Here is a 13,317-nt window from a genome sequence, read left to right as displayed (position 1 = left end):
CCTAAGAGTGGTAGCTGTAATTGACACTCAGGGCTCCTAGCTCCAGGCTTAGGACTGTCTCCATTATACCGCATCACATTCCCATGCTGTTGAGTGAATCCTGTTGACTTCCCTACAGCTATGAAATGAATAGCAAAGAGCAGCAGAGTGGAAGGAAAGTAAGAGAGATTTGGAATGCATTCATTCGTTCAACAAAAACTGAGTCTGCTGTGTGATATGCACAGTTCTAGATGCTGAGGATAAAACAGCAGACAAGACAATATCCCTAATCTTCTGTATATTTCATTAAAGTAAGAGAGTCCAGCCATGCACATATCCAGGCAGAGAGAATGACCCAGGCCAAGGAGCTGGGAGGGCAGCAGGCATGAGGAGCGGCAGCCACAGCACAGATCATGTAGCTAGAGCTCTGAGCAAGAAGCAGAACCAGGGAACCGAAGCCAGGACCAAACTAGGTGGGGTCTTGGAACCTATCTAATGCGAAGAATGTCCTTGGAGAGTTGAAGGAGGCATGCCAGGCATGATTGCTTTTTTTTTTTTTTTTTAAGATTTTATTTATTGGGTGCCTGGGTGGCTCAGTGGGTTAAAGCCTTTGCCTTCGGCTCAGGTCATGATCTCAGGGTCCTGGGATCGAGCCCCATATCGGGCTCTCTGCTCTGTGGGGAGCCTGCCTCCTCCTCTCTCTCTGCCTGCCTCTCTGCCTACTTGTGGTCTCTCTCTGTCAAATAAATAAATAAAAAATCTTAAAAAAAAAAAAAGATTTTATTTATTAACACCAGGCATGATTGGATGTTACCTTTTAATAATGCTTTGTTCTGACTGAAATAAACCCTTCTGATTCCAAGTACCGAAAATCAAAGTGCAAAGCAATATTTCCACTGTGAGCACTGTTTACTGAGCACTTACATGCATTTGGTTGCAGCCTAAGCATTCTACACTGATTATCTAATTTAGTCCTTGCAGGAACACTGTGACCTACAGAGTATGTTTATCCTCCACATGTGCCTGGGGGCTTAGTGGTGAAGGTGGGATTTGAAACTTGGACTCCTGGATGCCAAGGTCAGACATTGACAACTGCTTAGAATCCTTTATAGCTGATAAATAGCAGCTGTGATCTCACCCACATCAATCAACAAAAGTAAATAGCACAGTATGGCTAACCATATTCATGATCAGGAAATACCTTCCGTATTCAACAAGTGAAATATGTAACTTTTCATTGTTGAACCTCTGTGAACCTCTGTGAAATTTTTAACAACGGACAAGACACTGCGGCTCTAAAGTTAAAGACCTGGCCCTTCTCAGTGCAGTCATCCCCACGATTTGTCCCGCCTCCAGTGTATCCTGGTCGGTAACATCCTCCTTCTGAGCATCAGGTCACCGATCAATGGAAATTATGTGCTACGCGGTTGTTCACAGGTGGAGTGGTCACTGAGTGTCTGCCTGCAGGGCGGACTGAGGGGGCAGCATGGGAACGAGTGACCCAATCCTACCGTCACCCTTAGAGTGTCTCCAATGGAGCATGTAGCAGGTGGGCTCCGCCGGTGGCCTTCATTAGGAAACCAAATCACAGTGCCCTGTCTCTCAGGGTAGAGATGGATAAAGGACAGTATAAGCAAAAATGCCAAGAACAGTCAGTTCTGTCCCAACCTCTTAGGAAATATGAAAGATTCTCGCTGATAATAATCAGATAATATGGAAATAATGTTGAGCTCTTCAATATGAGCGCTAACTATACGAAGCTGATATATGTGGTAAGGTTTAAAGGAAACGCGGGCTCTCTTTTTCAATGCTAACACCAAAAAAGAGTTGACCTGTAGTAGGACCGTTTTAAGTACATGAACCTTGGTAACGTCTCTGTATGAATGTTCAACCTCACGAATTAAATATATTCTAGAATAAGACATTTGTACAACTCTTCAGTGCGTTTAATGAGCACACGAGCCCTGGGGACCTGAGATTAGCAACTACAAATGTAGAAATGTTAATTGAAACTTAAATGAACTGTCTTTTGCCAAGGGCAGAGCGTTTCTTAATGCCCGCGTTTGGCTGACTGCCCTTGCGGCACTAACACCCACCTCCTGCGATCGTTAGACCCTTGGTGCAAATGAGTCCGTGTTCCTGCTTCCTTCTGCAGAAGACGGGAAGGATCAGTGAGGATGGTGAGTTAATATTAATGCTGGTATCTTGAAAATCAATATTGCAAGTAAGAAGACACTTTGTTTTCCGAACCTTGGCACAAAGGCAATAGGGAAGTTCTGCAGGGAAGGTCTGATGTCCACGGACATGGGACCCACACAACCCCATTGGCATGTGGGTGTTAGGTCCCCTGAGGGTAGCCATGTCCCTTATTTGTAGAGTGATAGTCATTGTTTTGGGCAATCAAATTATTTCATCCCAAATGAGTATCTTCCTTACTGTCTCAGGCATTGATGTTGCCATTCATCAAATTGTACTAAAAAATCCAGGTAAGTTCCTGTACGAGGCCCTTCAAATTTATTTCAAGATATATCTACTTCAGGGCCTATTGAAGGGAGATTTGTTAATGCATTTGATAGCAGACTGGAATTACTTTTGGAACACTTGGGCCCATCTTCTCTTCATTAATCCATTGGATTCCTGGGATTGCTGTGACAAATTACACAAATGATGGCTTAAGACAACAGAAATTTATTATTTCACAGTTTTTGAGAGCAGCAGCCTGAGATCAGTGTGTCACAGGACAGTTCCTCTGGAGCTCTAAGAAGCATCTGCTTCATGCTGCCTTCCTAGCTGCTGGTGCTGCCTTCAACCTCGTGCCCAAGCTCCTAGCCCCACAACACCTGTCTCTGCCCAGCACCTCAGCGCCTCCCTGTTTCCTCTCTTCTGTCCCTGTCTCTCTTTTTCCCTTAAGGACGCTTGTCATTGGATTCAGGACCCAACCAGTTAATCCGGGATGATCTCATCCTGAGGTCCTTAATTACACCTGCAAAGACTCTTTTCCCAAATAAGAACACTGTCACAGTACTGAGGGTTAGGACTTGAATGTGTTTTTTTCTGAGGGACAGCATTAAATGTACTACAATTTGCAGGGTAATACCAGTGCAACCGAGTCATGGGCTTTAGAAAATTACCTTTCGACATCCTTTTCAAAAAGTTTCAGGGAGAAAAAAAAACTTGTATTGAAGTTGAGAAGTTGAGGGGATAAACCATAATTTTTCTTTTTTTTTTTAAGATTTTATCTTATTTATTTGGTAGAGAGAGACACACACAGTGAGATAAGGAACACAGCAAAGGCAGTGGGAGAGGAAGAAGCATGCTGTCCACTGAGCAGGGAGCCTGACTTGAGATCAGGACCTGAGCCAAAGACAGACACTTAGTGAATGAGCCACCCAGGTACCCCTAAACGATCATTTTCATCAGTGCTCTAGAACTTCTTAGGACTTTTACATTAGGATAAAAGCAATTCCAAGTCTCATCAGATTTGTTTAGACATGGTCTTCAAGAAAAGTGTGTTATGTTTCCTTTTTTTTTTTTTAAGATTTTATTTATTTATTTGACAGAGAGAAATTACAAGTACACTGAGAGGCAGGCAGAGAGAGAGAGAAGGAAGCAGGCTCCCTGCTGAGCAGAGAGCCCAATGCGGGACTCGATCCCAGGACCCTGAGATCATGACCTGAGCCGAAGGCAGCGGCTTAACCCACTGAGCCACCCAGGCGCCCCTGTTATGTTTCCTTTTGCTTTCTTGCTTTGCACATGTGTATCTTTAAATTTGCTAGTATATGGGGTGCCTGATTGACTCAATGGGTTAAGCATCTACCTTTGGCTCAGGTCATGATTCCGGGGTCCTGGAAAGGAGTCCCGCATCGGGCTCCCCACTTGGCAGGGAGTTTGCTTGTCCCTCTGCCCCTCCCTGCGTTCATGCTCTCTCACACACTCTCTCTCTTTCTCTTTCATAAATAAATAAAGAAATCTTTAAAAAATTAAAATAAAATGATCTGTTTCTAAAGTGTAATTTTAAAAAAATAGCGTGTTCAGAAATTCATGGAGATATAAATGATGAAGTTTTCTCGTAGTTTAATTTTGGTCCTGAGTATAATAATAGTAATGATAATAACAAGAGAGTGAAGAGGCTATCATATCTTGTATTCTTCAGATGGAAGGTTTTCTAGAAAACTCAAGTTAATGAAAATAATAGACCTTTAATTGAATGTTTACTCTCTTCTTTATCCAATTTTATATTGTTTGGTTGTTTACATTTGTCTTTAAGTGTTATTTATTTGCTCCTAATGACAGGAAGAAGAAGTTCAGTATTTAGCCCCGACGACAGCTGTCCTACTTGAAATCATGAGACAGTCTATTTATATCACAGTGATTCAGAAGTATTTTCTACCAAGTATTGTTCCTGAGATTGAGAATTCAGTGGTGAATCTGGCACGACAAAGTTTCCTCAAGAAACTGTACTGCGGTGTCACAATCAGGCAAGTAAATAAGACTCCAGGAGAATGAGAAGAGAAGCCGAATGGGACTGGGTGCTCCAAGGATTATTTCAGGGAAGCCTTAATCTCTAGACTGAGAGGTAAAAGTTCTGATGGGATTAATATTTTTTAAAAAATCACTGACATGAAAACCTAAGTAAACATCTTATTAACCTTTAATATACTCACAGATGAGGCAGTTAGCTTGGGCACTTAATTGTATAAAATTCTCAGGGGTTCTAAGAACAGTCAGGTCAGATTTCACACGTAAATCAGAGCCCAGTAGGAAAGATAAGATTTGGTATATTGAATTCTTGGTGAGTTGACATTTCTCTAATCCTTGATTTCTTTTTCCTGGTTTAATTACTTTCTTGGTAATGTCTAACATTTTATTTTAAGAAGGATTATGCTTAAAAAAGACTGTCAGCCCAGAACACAATCTGAAGTTTTAAGAAATCACATTACTTCCCATACATTAGATTGCTTATAAACAGTCTCTTTTCCCTGTTTCTGTTTCTTTATTTATAATAACCTTATTACTTCTACAGTGTAGTCATTTTACTGTGGAAAATTTAATCTACATCATATTTGATTGTAATCTCTCTTTCATTAGCTTGATAATAGGTACTTGTTGTTTGTATTTAAAATAATTGCTTCATACAGTCTCTTTCCTAAGAAATTTGAAAGTTAGTCCTTTGAGGACATCCATAAATACTTCTCTCATAATTCCATAATTCTAAAGGGACTAATGTATTTTATATAATGGCCCTGGGCATGTCCACTGGAATAGGGCAGATGATTGAACATCCGGTCTTCCTTTAATCTATAAGGCAGAGCCAGTGTGATTGGTGGCATCCTACCACCATTAAGACTTGCCCTATTGGTGCTCACGGATGGTGGGCCTCGGTGCAGAGAACCCTCTTTCTCTCATACCTGTCAAAGCTCAGAGTGTCCTCAGTTCCTGTCAGCCACAAAATATCCTGCACGGCTCCTCTCTCCTGATCTCCATCCCTCCTTCTGCTCCATACTTTGTCCTCCCAACCCCGGCTTCTTTGGTTAAAAGCAAGAAATCAAGGCAGTCTTTGCTGCAAGCTGTTCTTCTGTTAAGGTCAGAAGAAGTAAAAATTCCAAGTTTGGTTTCAGGCCTAAGCGGTGTTCCACCTGTAAGTTTTCTCCCCAGACAGAATCCGCACTGAGGTGTATTGAGCGGCTTTATTCTTACACAGTTTCAGGAGTCTGAATATATAGTTTTTTGTGAGGAAGGAAGGACAGGGAAGGCTTAGACCCTTGATGTCTAATGCAATATGATAAGAGAAGTATATTCATTAATTTGGGAGAGAAGAACTACACAATCAATCAAAAAGAGAGAGAGAGAGAGAGAATGTTTATTCTGTGCTGACCCCCTGCTGTGCACAGTGGAGTTAATGAGATTATCAAAGCATAATCTGGAAGATGAGGTTTTTAATCTCAGGTATTCAGATACAGAACAATAGAAGCTCATGCTGGGGAATGCTGAGCTGGGGTTAAGGGAGCTTCTCACCAAAGTGGGATTTCTGCTGAGCCTTGGAAAAGATGGTTTCAAGTAAAAGGACAGTTAATTGGGGAAACTAACTTGATTTTCATTTAAAATGCAAAACTAGCCTCCTTCAAAAGAAAGTTTGGCTGGTCTCAAAATATTAAGGATGTAAGACAGCCCAAGAAGACATACATGAAATATTATTAACATTTTTTAATTGGCTGATATTTAATTGACTCCTTGGGGAAAATGCCTTAAGTTAATGTTAAGAAATCTACTCCTCTACACTTGCATGCATCCAAAGTCTTCAATTAAACACCACTGATTAATCATGTACTAGTTAAAACTTAGTTTATTCTAGAAATATAATATACAGAGTGGTCTTTGAAAATGTTCATTCTGCTGTGATATTTCTAAGAAATTTAATGATGGGGAAATCTTTTTTCTTTTTTCTTTTTTTTTAAGAGAAAGAGAATTCAAGAGTGGGGAGAGGCAGACGGGCAGAGAGAATCTTAAGTAGACTCCACGTTTAGTGCAGAGCCCAATGCAGGGCTTGATCTCACAACCCTGAGATCATGACCTGAGCCAGAATCAAGAGTTGGATGCTTAACTGACTGAGCCACCCAGGCGCCCCTGGATGGAGAAATCGTACCATCTCAAGTTTTGTCTAGCGAAAAGCAGGTATAAAATTGTCATCTCAGTTTCTGAATGGTTGCATGATACAGCAGTTATTAAAACTGGGAGAAGACATATTTTCATTCTTTCAGAAAAAGTAATCATTATGGATCAAGTGGTACCGGAAAAGGGCTACTCCTTGTGAACCATAAGAAACTGTGTGATAACTAAAAGTAGGTTGTAAGAGCCCCACTGGAACTGATATAAGGTTGGGTCAGACCCTTCGCTTGCCGGCTGGTCAGGCTGCCGCTTTTAAAGAGTGTTGGGAGGAGAATTGAACAAGCTTGCAATTTGCTATACTTTTCAGGGACATATTGACTGCCAAATGTTTTCTGCAATAGGAACTCAACTGTTCCTCATTCTTTCTCTTACTAAGTAAACTTTTTCTAGGATTCTGGAGGGTATCCGCTTCCAACGGTGGTTGCCAGTTTCGACTTGGCCTTAGAATCCCATGGACAGGCTTTAGCTGGAATGCTCAGGCCACACCCTGCTCCAAGTCAGGCAGAGTCTCTGCTGATGGGACCAAAGGCTCAGTCCTTTTTCGAGCACCCTAATGGATCCCCTGGGCATCCCAATCTGAAAACCACTCTTTTGAGAGTACGAGGAGTCCCTCAAGGAATAGCTGCTTAGAAAGGGAGTTCTCAGCCCTGTATCCCAGGGTTTTTTAAAAGATAGCTTTGCATCTTTTTTATTTTTATTTTTTTTTAGAATTTATTTATTTGACAGACAGTGTGAGAGAGAACAAGCAGAGGGAGCGACAGAGGGAGGGGGGGAGAAGCAGACTTCCCGCTGAGCAGGGAGCCTGATATGGGGCTCAATCCCAGGATCATGACCTGAGCCAAAGGCAGATGCTTAACCGACTGAGCCACCTAGGCGCCTGATAGTTTTGTATCTTATTCTTAAAATAGCATACATATGTGGGATAACTCTTAAAAGTAAATGTAAACCAGTCTTCCTCTTAGGAGTTTAAAAGAGGTCACCTCCCCTGGATCTGAGACAAAGGTTTTCTGTATCTTTGAGAAGCAAAGCTAGCTGCTCACCTCTCACATGTCCTGAGAACACTGCTTCTTCTAAATCACTTTCCATGCATAGTGGAGTTTGGTTTTACCACAAGGAGGACTCCTGAAAGCAGAAATACAGTCCCTGGGTAATAATACTGGCTTCAATGTGTGGTGAACCCCGAAGGGTCTCCACGTTCCCCTCAGAATCCCAAAATTTTAGACACTTTTGTTTTTGATCTCTTTCCCCCCTTTTAAAGAACATTTACTAAGAAAACTTGCAGTTGTCCTCTTGGGAGACTGTCAGTCTCCCTGGCTCTGGCCTGTTTTACAATCCTAGAAATGTCTTTGTCCAAGACCTGGAGAATATGGCTTTGAAATGCAAGCACTGTGAAGGAGGGAACAGCCAGATGTTCCAGCCTCCACGGGAGCTAAGGAGTCCAACTTCAGTAAATAACAATTAACAGGAACCGATTGCCCAATCACAGAGAAAAACATTTGCAAACTCAAGAATAGCTCAATGTGCTCCGTAGATCCCAGTGATCAACTCTCACCCCCTATCCCCACAACATCTTTAGTCCCTTTCCAGGGGCTCACTCAGGGCTGAACACCCTCCTTTTTTCTTTCACTGGAGCGGAGTTCAGTCTCTCCATCCTACCACCGTCATCTTGAACACAATCTTCCTTGCCTGTTCAACTTATCTGGGGCAATTCTTACCTTAACCACCTTTTCTGTCACTCACTAGCAGCGAGATACCAGGGCATAGTGTTTCAAATCTCTAGCCCTCCTTTAGCAAAATGGGGGGAGAAAAGAAGAAGAAAATGACAGCAGTAATTGTCTGGAAGGGTTGTTCCGAGGACACATGGTTTCAGTTCATGGCCTAGTGATTTGGTTGCACTCACACACTGCTAACAAGCCTGCCTAAGCACCTAGGGGAGAAAAGATGGGTTCTTGAAGCCAAATCTGGGTGGTGTTGCTGGAAGAAGAAGAAAGTGCAATCAGACATGAAGAACATATAACACTCGGTATTGTTTCCTACATTATTGCTCCCGGTAGGGAACAGACCTCACTTGAACTCCAAGCATCCCTCACTTGAACTCCATCACTTGCTCATGTGTACAAAATGCCTCATCACATCAACTATAAATGATTTTCTGGCTATTTACGGCTCTGCTACATCAAAGTACATGGCGCCTGGGTGGCACCAGTTAGGCATCTGCCTTCAGCTCAGGTCATGACCCCAGGGTCCTGAGATCGAGTCCTGCATCGGGCTCCCTGCTCAGTGGGGAGTCTGATTATCCTTCTGCCTCCACCACTCCCCCTGCTCATGTGTGGCTCTCTCTCACACTCTCTGTCTCCCTCTCAAATAAATAAATAATAAAACCTTGAAGCCCACAGTTCCAGAAACTGAAAGTGACTGAAAACCCAGTTGTATTTTGGTTTTAATGACACTTGGAGATGTCCATGTGGCAGCCTTGGTGCAGAGATCATGAGAGCTTTATGCAAGCTCGGTCTGTCATTCACCCTCCAAGTGTGTGTGGAGAGTCATTGAAATGCTCTCCAGCTCACATCTGGGGGGGCTCAGTTGGTTAAGCATCCAACTCTTTACTGGGGCTCAGGTGATGATTGCAGGGTCATGGGATCGAGTCCCACCTGGGTCTCTGTGTACAGCATGAAGTCTGCTTGAGATTCTCCCTCTGCCCCTCCCCTCTCCCCCCTCCCACACTTTCTAAAAATACAAAACCAAACAAAAAATGTTCTTGGTTTCAGTCCTCCTTTGGAAAGTAATTGGATCGCAATAAATGGTATGTGATTCTTACCGTACAGCTTTGATTCTGTCTCCTTAGGGGATGCTCACATCTTCTCAAAGGCTAGGTGCAGGTTAGATGCATGTTCAAAAGCAAATCTTTCTAATATTTTTAGTTTAAATAATTCATAAAATTCAGGCACACAGAATGTCCTTTGATTCTCCACCCTTTTTAATTTTTTTATCATTGCCTATCTTATTTTATAAAAATCACATTGTCTATTCCCGTAAGTTTGAGATGTGTTGGTTTCTATACTTCAGAAAACTTGGCTAGCTATCTGTCTCTTATTACCCTTCTGCTATGCTTCGCCTACTAGATCATTTCCTACTGCTCTCATCAAAATCATTGGAGTATTTCATGGTGGTTCCTTTCAATTGTGACAGTTTGTGCATCTAAACAAATGATGAAATAAGATACTCTTCAAACTGACAATAAACAAAAAATGAAATGCTTTGTATTCAAAGTGAACATGTACAGCACACATATTAAAAGTTTACAGCATAGATTTGGATCAATCTAGGATAGCACCATCAAATTCTCAATCTTCCACTTATATTTTTAATTCAATAATTTATTTGTTTAGTGCATATCATGAACCTGGAACTAAAACAGTATAGTTCTTAACATTTCAGACTGTGGTAATTACTCTTAAACACACACACACACACGTGCACACTAATGTGTTCCATTGTTTCTTTTCTTTTTTTATTTTTAATTCAGTTAGCCAACATATATACATCTTTAGTCTCAGATGTAGAGTTCAATCACTTACCAGTGCATCTAACACCCAGTGCTCAACACAGTGACATGGCCCGTTAATGACCATCACCCAATTTGTTTCATTGTTTCTAAATCCAACTGTATATTGAGCTTCTACCATGTTCTTCCAAGTGTGAGAGACTCTGTGAGGAATGTAAAACAATTCCTGTTTGTAAGGAAATTAATCAAAAAAGAAAGAAAGTCTCCTTGAGACACGTATCATTTCAAGAGAGCCTATTACTAAGTGTCAGATAGTACAGACAAGAAGTGCAGTACTTTCCAGAGGAAGATGGCCTAATGTATATGCTTCTGGTGGTTACCCTGATGCAGTGAATAGAAGAGGAAGTAAGCGCACAGAATCAGCTAGGTTTTAATTTCTGGTCAGAATGGAGAAAAGATTACAAATAGTAGTAAAAGCTGGAATAAAACTTTGTATGGGAATCAGCTACAGAAAGGAAATAATTCACAGAGGTTACTAATTAAAACAGTTCCATTGTGAAGTTTTATAGGCCTGATAATAAGTATCAATTTCAGACTGTCTATTGCAGAGAAAAACTAACACATCTTAATGAGTTCTAAAATCATCATTGTGCGGGTTGTTTGATGCCACAGTAAAAACATCAATGGGGAGGGAGCTTAGGTGGCAAATAGATGGGATGTAGCTTTTCTAAGCAACCTATTTGTCAGCCTTGTTCTGGAGAACATATTAATAAATAGATGTGTAAAAGGTGAAAATATACACCCCAAATAGCAAATGTTTGTTGAAATAGCGCAATGAATACTTGTTGAAATGCCACGTTTGCCCTTGACCCAAAGTAGCATTTTGAAATATAAAGCTTTGAATAAATCTTGCATGCCTTGGTTTTCATAAAATAGTTCCAAGCCTCAAGTGAGGGTGCGGATGTGTGTGGGAAGGGGCAGAAGTGAGAAGAGGCTATTGAAAGAAGCCATATATAACTTCGATCATCAGAGATGCAGGAGCCTTTCAGTGTGAACCCATCACTTACTGTTCTATTCAGCAGATGCAATTATCTTTACTTAGGGTAATAGACAATGTTATATCTTCCAGTTAAGTCCAAGAGGAATTAAATTATCCTTATGATAATAAACATATTTACTCTTTTTACTCCAGCATAAGAAATCCAGTAGAGCAAGTAGAGGTACACTTTGCACAAGGACATCCGTTGCTGTCTGTGGTATAAGCATATGACCTTGCTTCAGTTACACTGATACATGAGAAGAAAATCATCAGAGTCTTACAGGCTCCTGTCTTCACATTTAAACTTGCTTTCTGTATCTGCGTCCGTATATGTTACCTCCTTCCTATTGTGATCATGAACTGTCCATACTTGGATTATCAATCCTGTGTGTAAGAAGCCATCCATTCTCACTAATTCAGAATGCTCTTTTTCTAAAATTATGCCCTCATCTCCTAAATCATGATAATCCCACTTTAATTTATCCTTTCCATCATCAGAGAAATATACAGTAATATCCCATACTTAATTTTTCTTTAATTCTCCATTGACCCCCACAGCACACTTCCAGCAAATGCCCTATTTTTCTGTGATGTTTCAGAGCTAAACTCTCCAAAGAAATTCTCTGTATTTACTGTCTCCACATTCTTTCCTTGCATTTTTTTGAGATCACTCTACTCAGGATTCTGTCTCTACTATTCAACTGAAATGGCTGTTGTCAAGGTTTCCAGTGAGTTCTTGTTTCTCCAAACCCATGATCGACATCCACGCTTTATCCTACTCATCCGGCAGTAACATTTGACACAACTGGTTTGTGAGATCACAGCCCCATGGCTCAGCCCCACTAAGAGAGAATTAACCATAAGATTATGAAGTGCAACCCCCTGCCCCACAACTTACTTTTAATTCTTGCTCAGGCAATTTGTACATCTCCATTTCTTTGGGGTAGGTTACTGGAATATTACTGTGTTCTCTTGGTGATGTCATTTTCCTTGATTTTTCATGTTTCTTGAAGTCTCCTGTTGCTTCATGTTTGAAGAATCAGTCACTTCCTCTAGTCCTTACTGACTGGTTTTGGGTGAAAACGACTTCCTTTTTTTTTTTTTTTTAAAGATTTTATTTATTTATTGGACAGAATCACAAGTAGGCAGAAAAAGGGGGGGGAGGAGCAGGCTCCCTGCTGAGCAGAGAGCCCAATGCAGGGCTCGATCCCAGGACCCTGGGATCATGACCTGAGCTGAAGGCAGAGGCTTCAACCCACTGAGCTACCCAGGTGACCCAAACAGTGAGCCTCGTTTGGGATTCTGAGGCTCTCTCAGACTTCTCCCATGGATTTGTCCACTCCACACTTCTTGTGTTTTCTTGTGTTTATGTTTTGGGGAGTGGGGTGAGAGTGGAGTGAGGAGGAATTCTTAAGAATCTCTTCCATTCCCTATAAAGCCAAGCCAGGGGCTAAGAGCCTCCATTTTTTTTTTTCCCCTAGAGAGGTGCCTTGAAATGCTCAAGTTCGTGTGCTTACCCCACCCAGTCCTGCAGAGTTGAGCCAGCTTTCTGTGTGTGTCTGTGAGCTGTCAGCAAATGCTCACACTGGCCACCTGCAGAGGCATGGGCAGGGAACCAGCCACCAAAGCCAAGGGAGTGAGGTGTCTGGAGCATCAGGGGCCCCTGAAGGACATTTGTCGGGGTGTGCGGTGAGGCATCACTGTGGCTCTGGGGCAGGCCCCCAGATAGCATTCACAAAGCTGTTAGAAGGATCTGTGACCCCTTCTAGACTTCTGAGCCCTGGCTCCCATCTGTTGTCCCTGTTCCCAGCTCTTGCCCCTGTTCCCAGCTCTTGTCTCCCTCCTTACCTCTCAGCCACACCTGGCACCTCAGTATTCTGTTGAGGCAAGAAAAAAATTCCCTCTGTGGGCAGCATCTTGCACAGCTGGGGAAGTTGACTAGTATGTTTTACAGTCCCATTTTTCCCTGTGGGAGAAATCATGGCCTGATGGGTCCTCTCATGGAACTGAACTGAGCTGCATAGGGAAGAGGTTGTCTTGGATAAGGTGATATTTCTTACCTTCTTCAATGTGTATATTTTTAGAATGTTTTCTCCAGTGGTATGCTGGAACTTCTCTGCTATACTCC

Source organism: Mustela lutreola, chromosome 4 (assembly GCF_030435805.1).
Source record: "Mustela lutreola isolate mMusLut2 chromosome 4, mMusLut2.pri, whole genome shotgun sequence".
NCBI lineage: Eukaryota > Metazoa > Chordata > Mammalia > Carnivora > Mustelidae > Mustela > Mustela lutreola.
Note: the sequence above shows the minus strand (reverse complement) of the source record.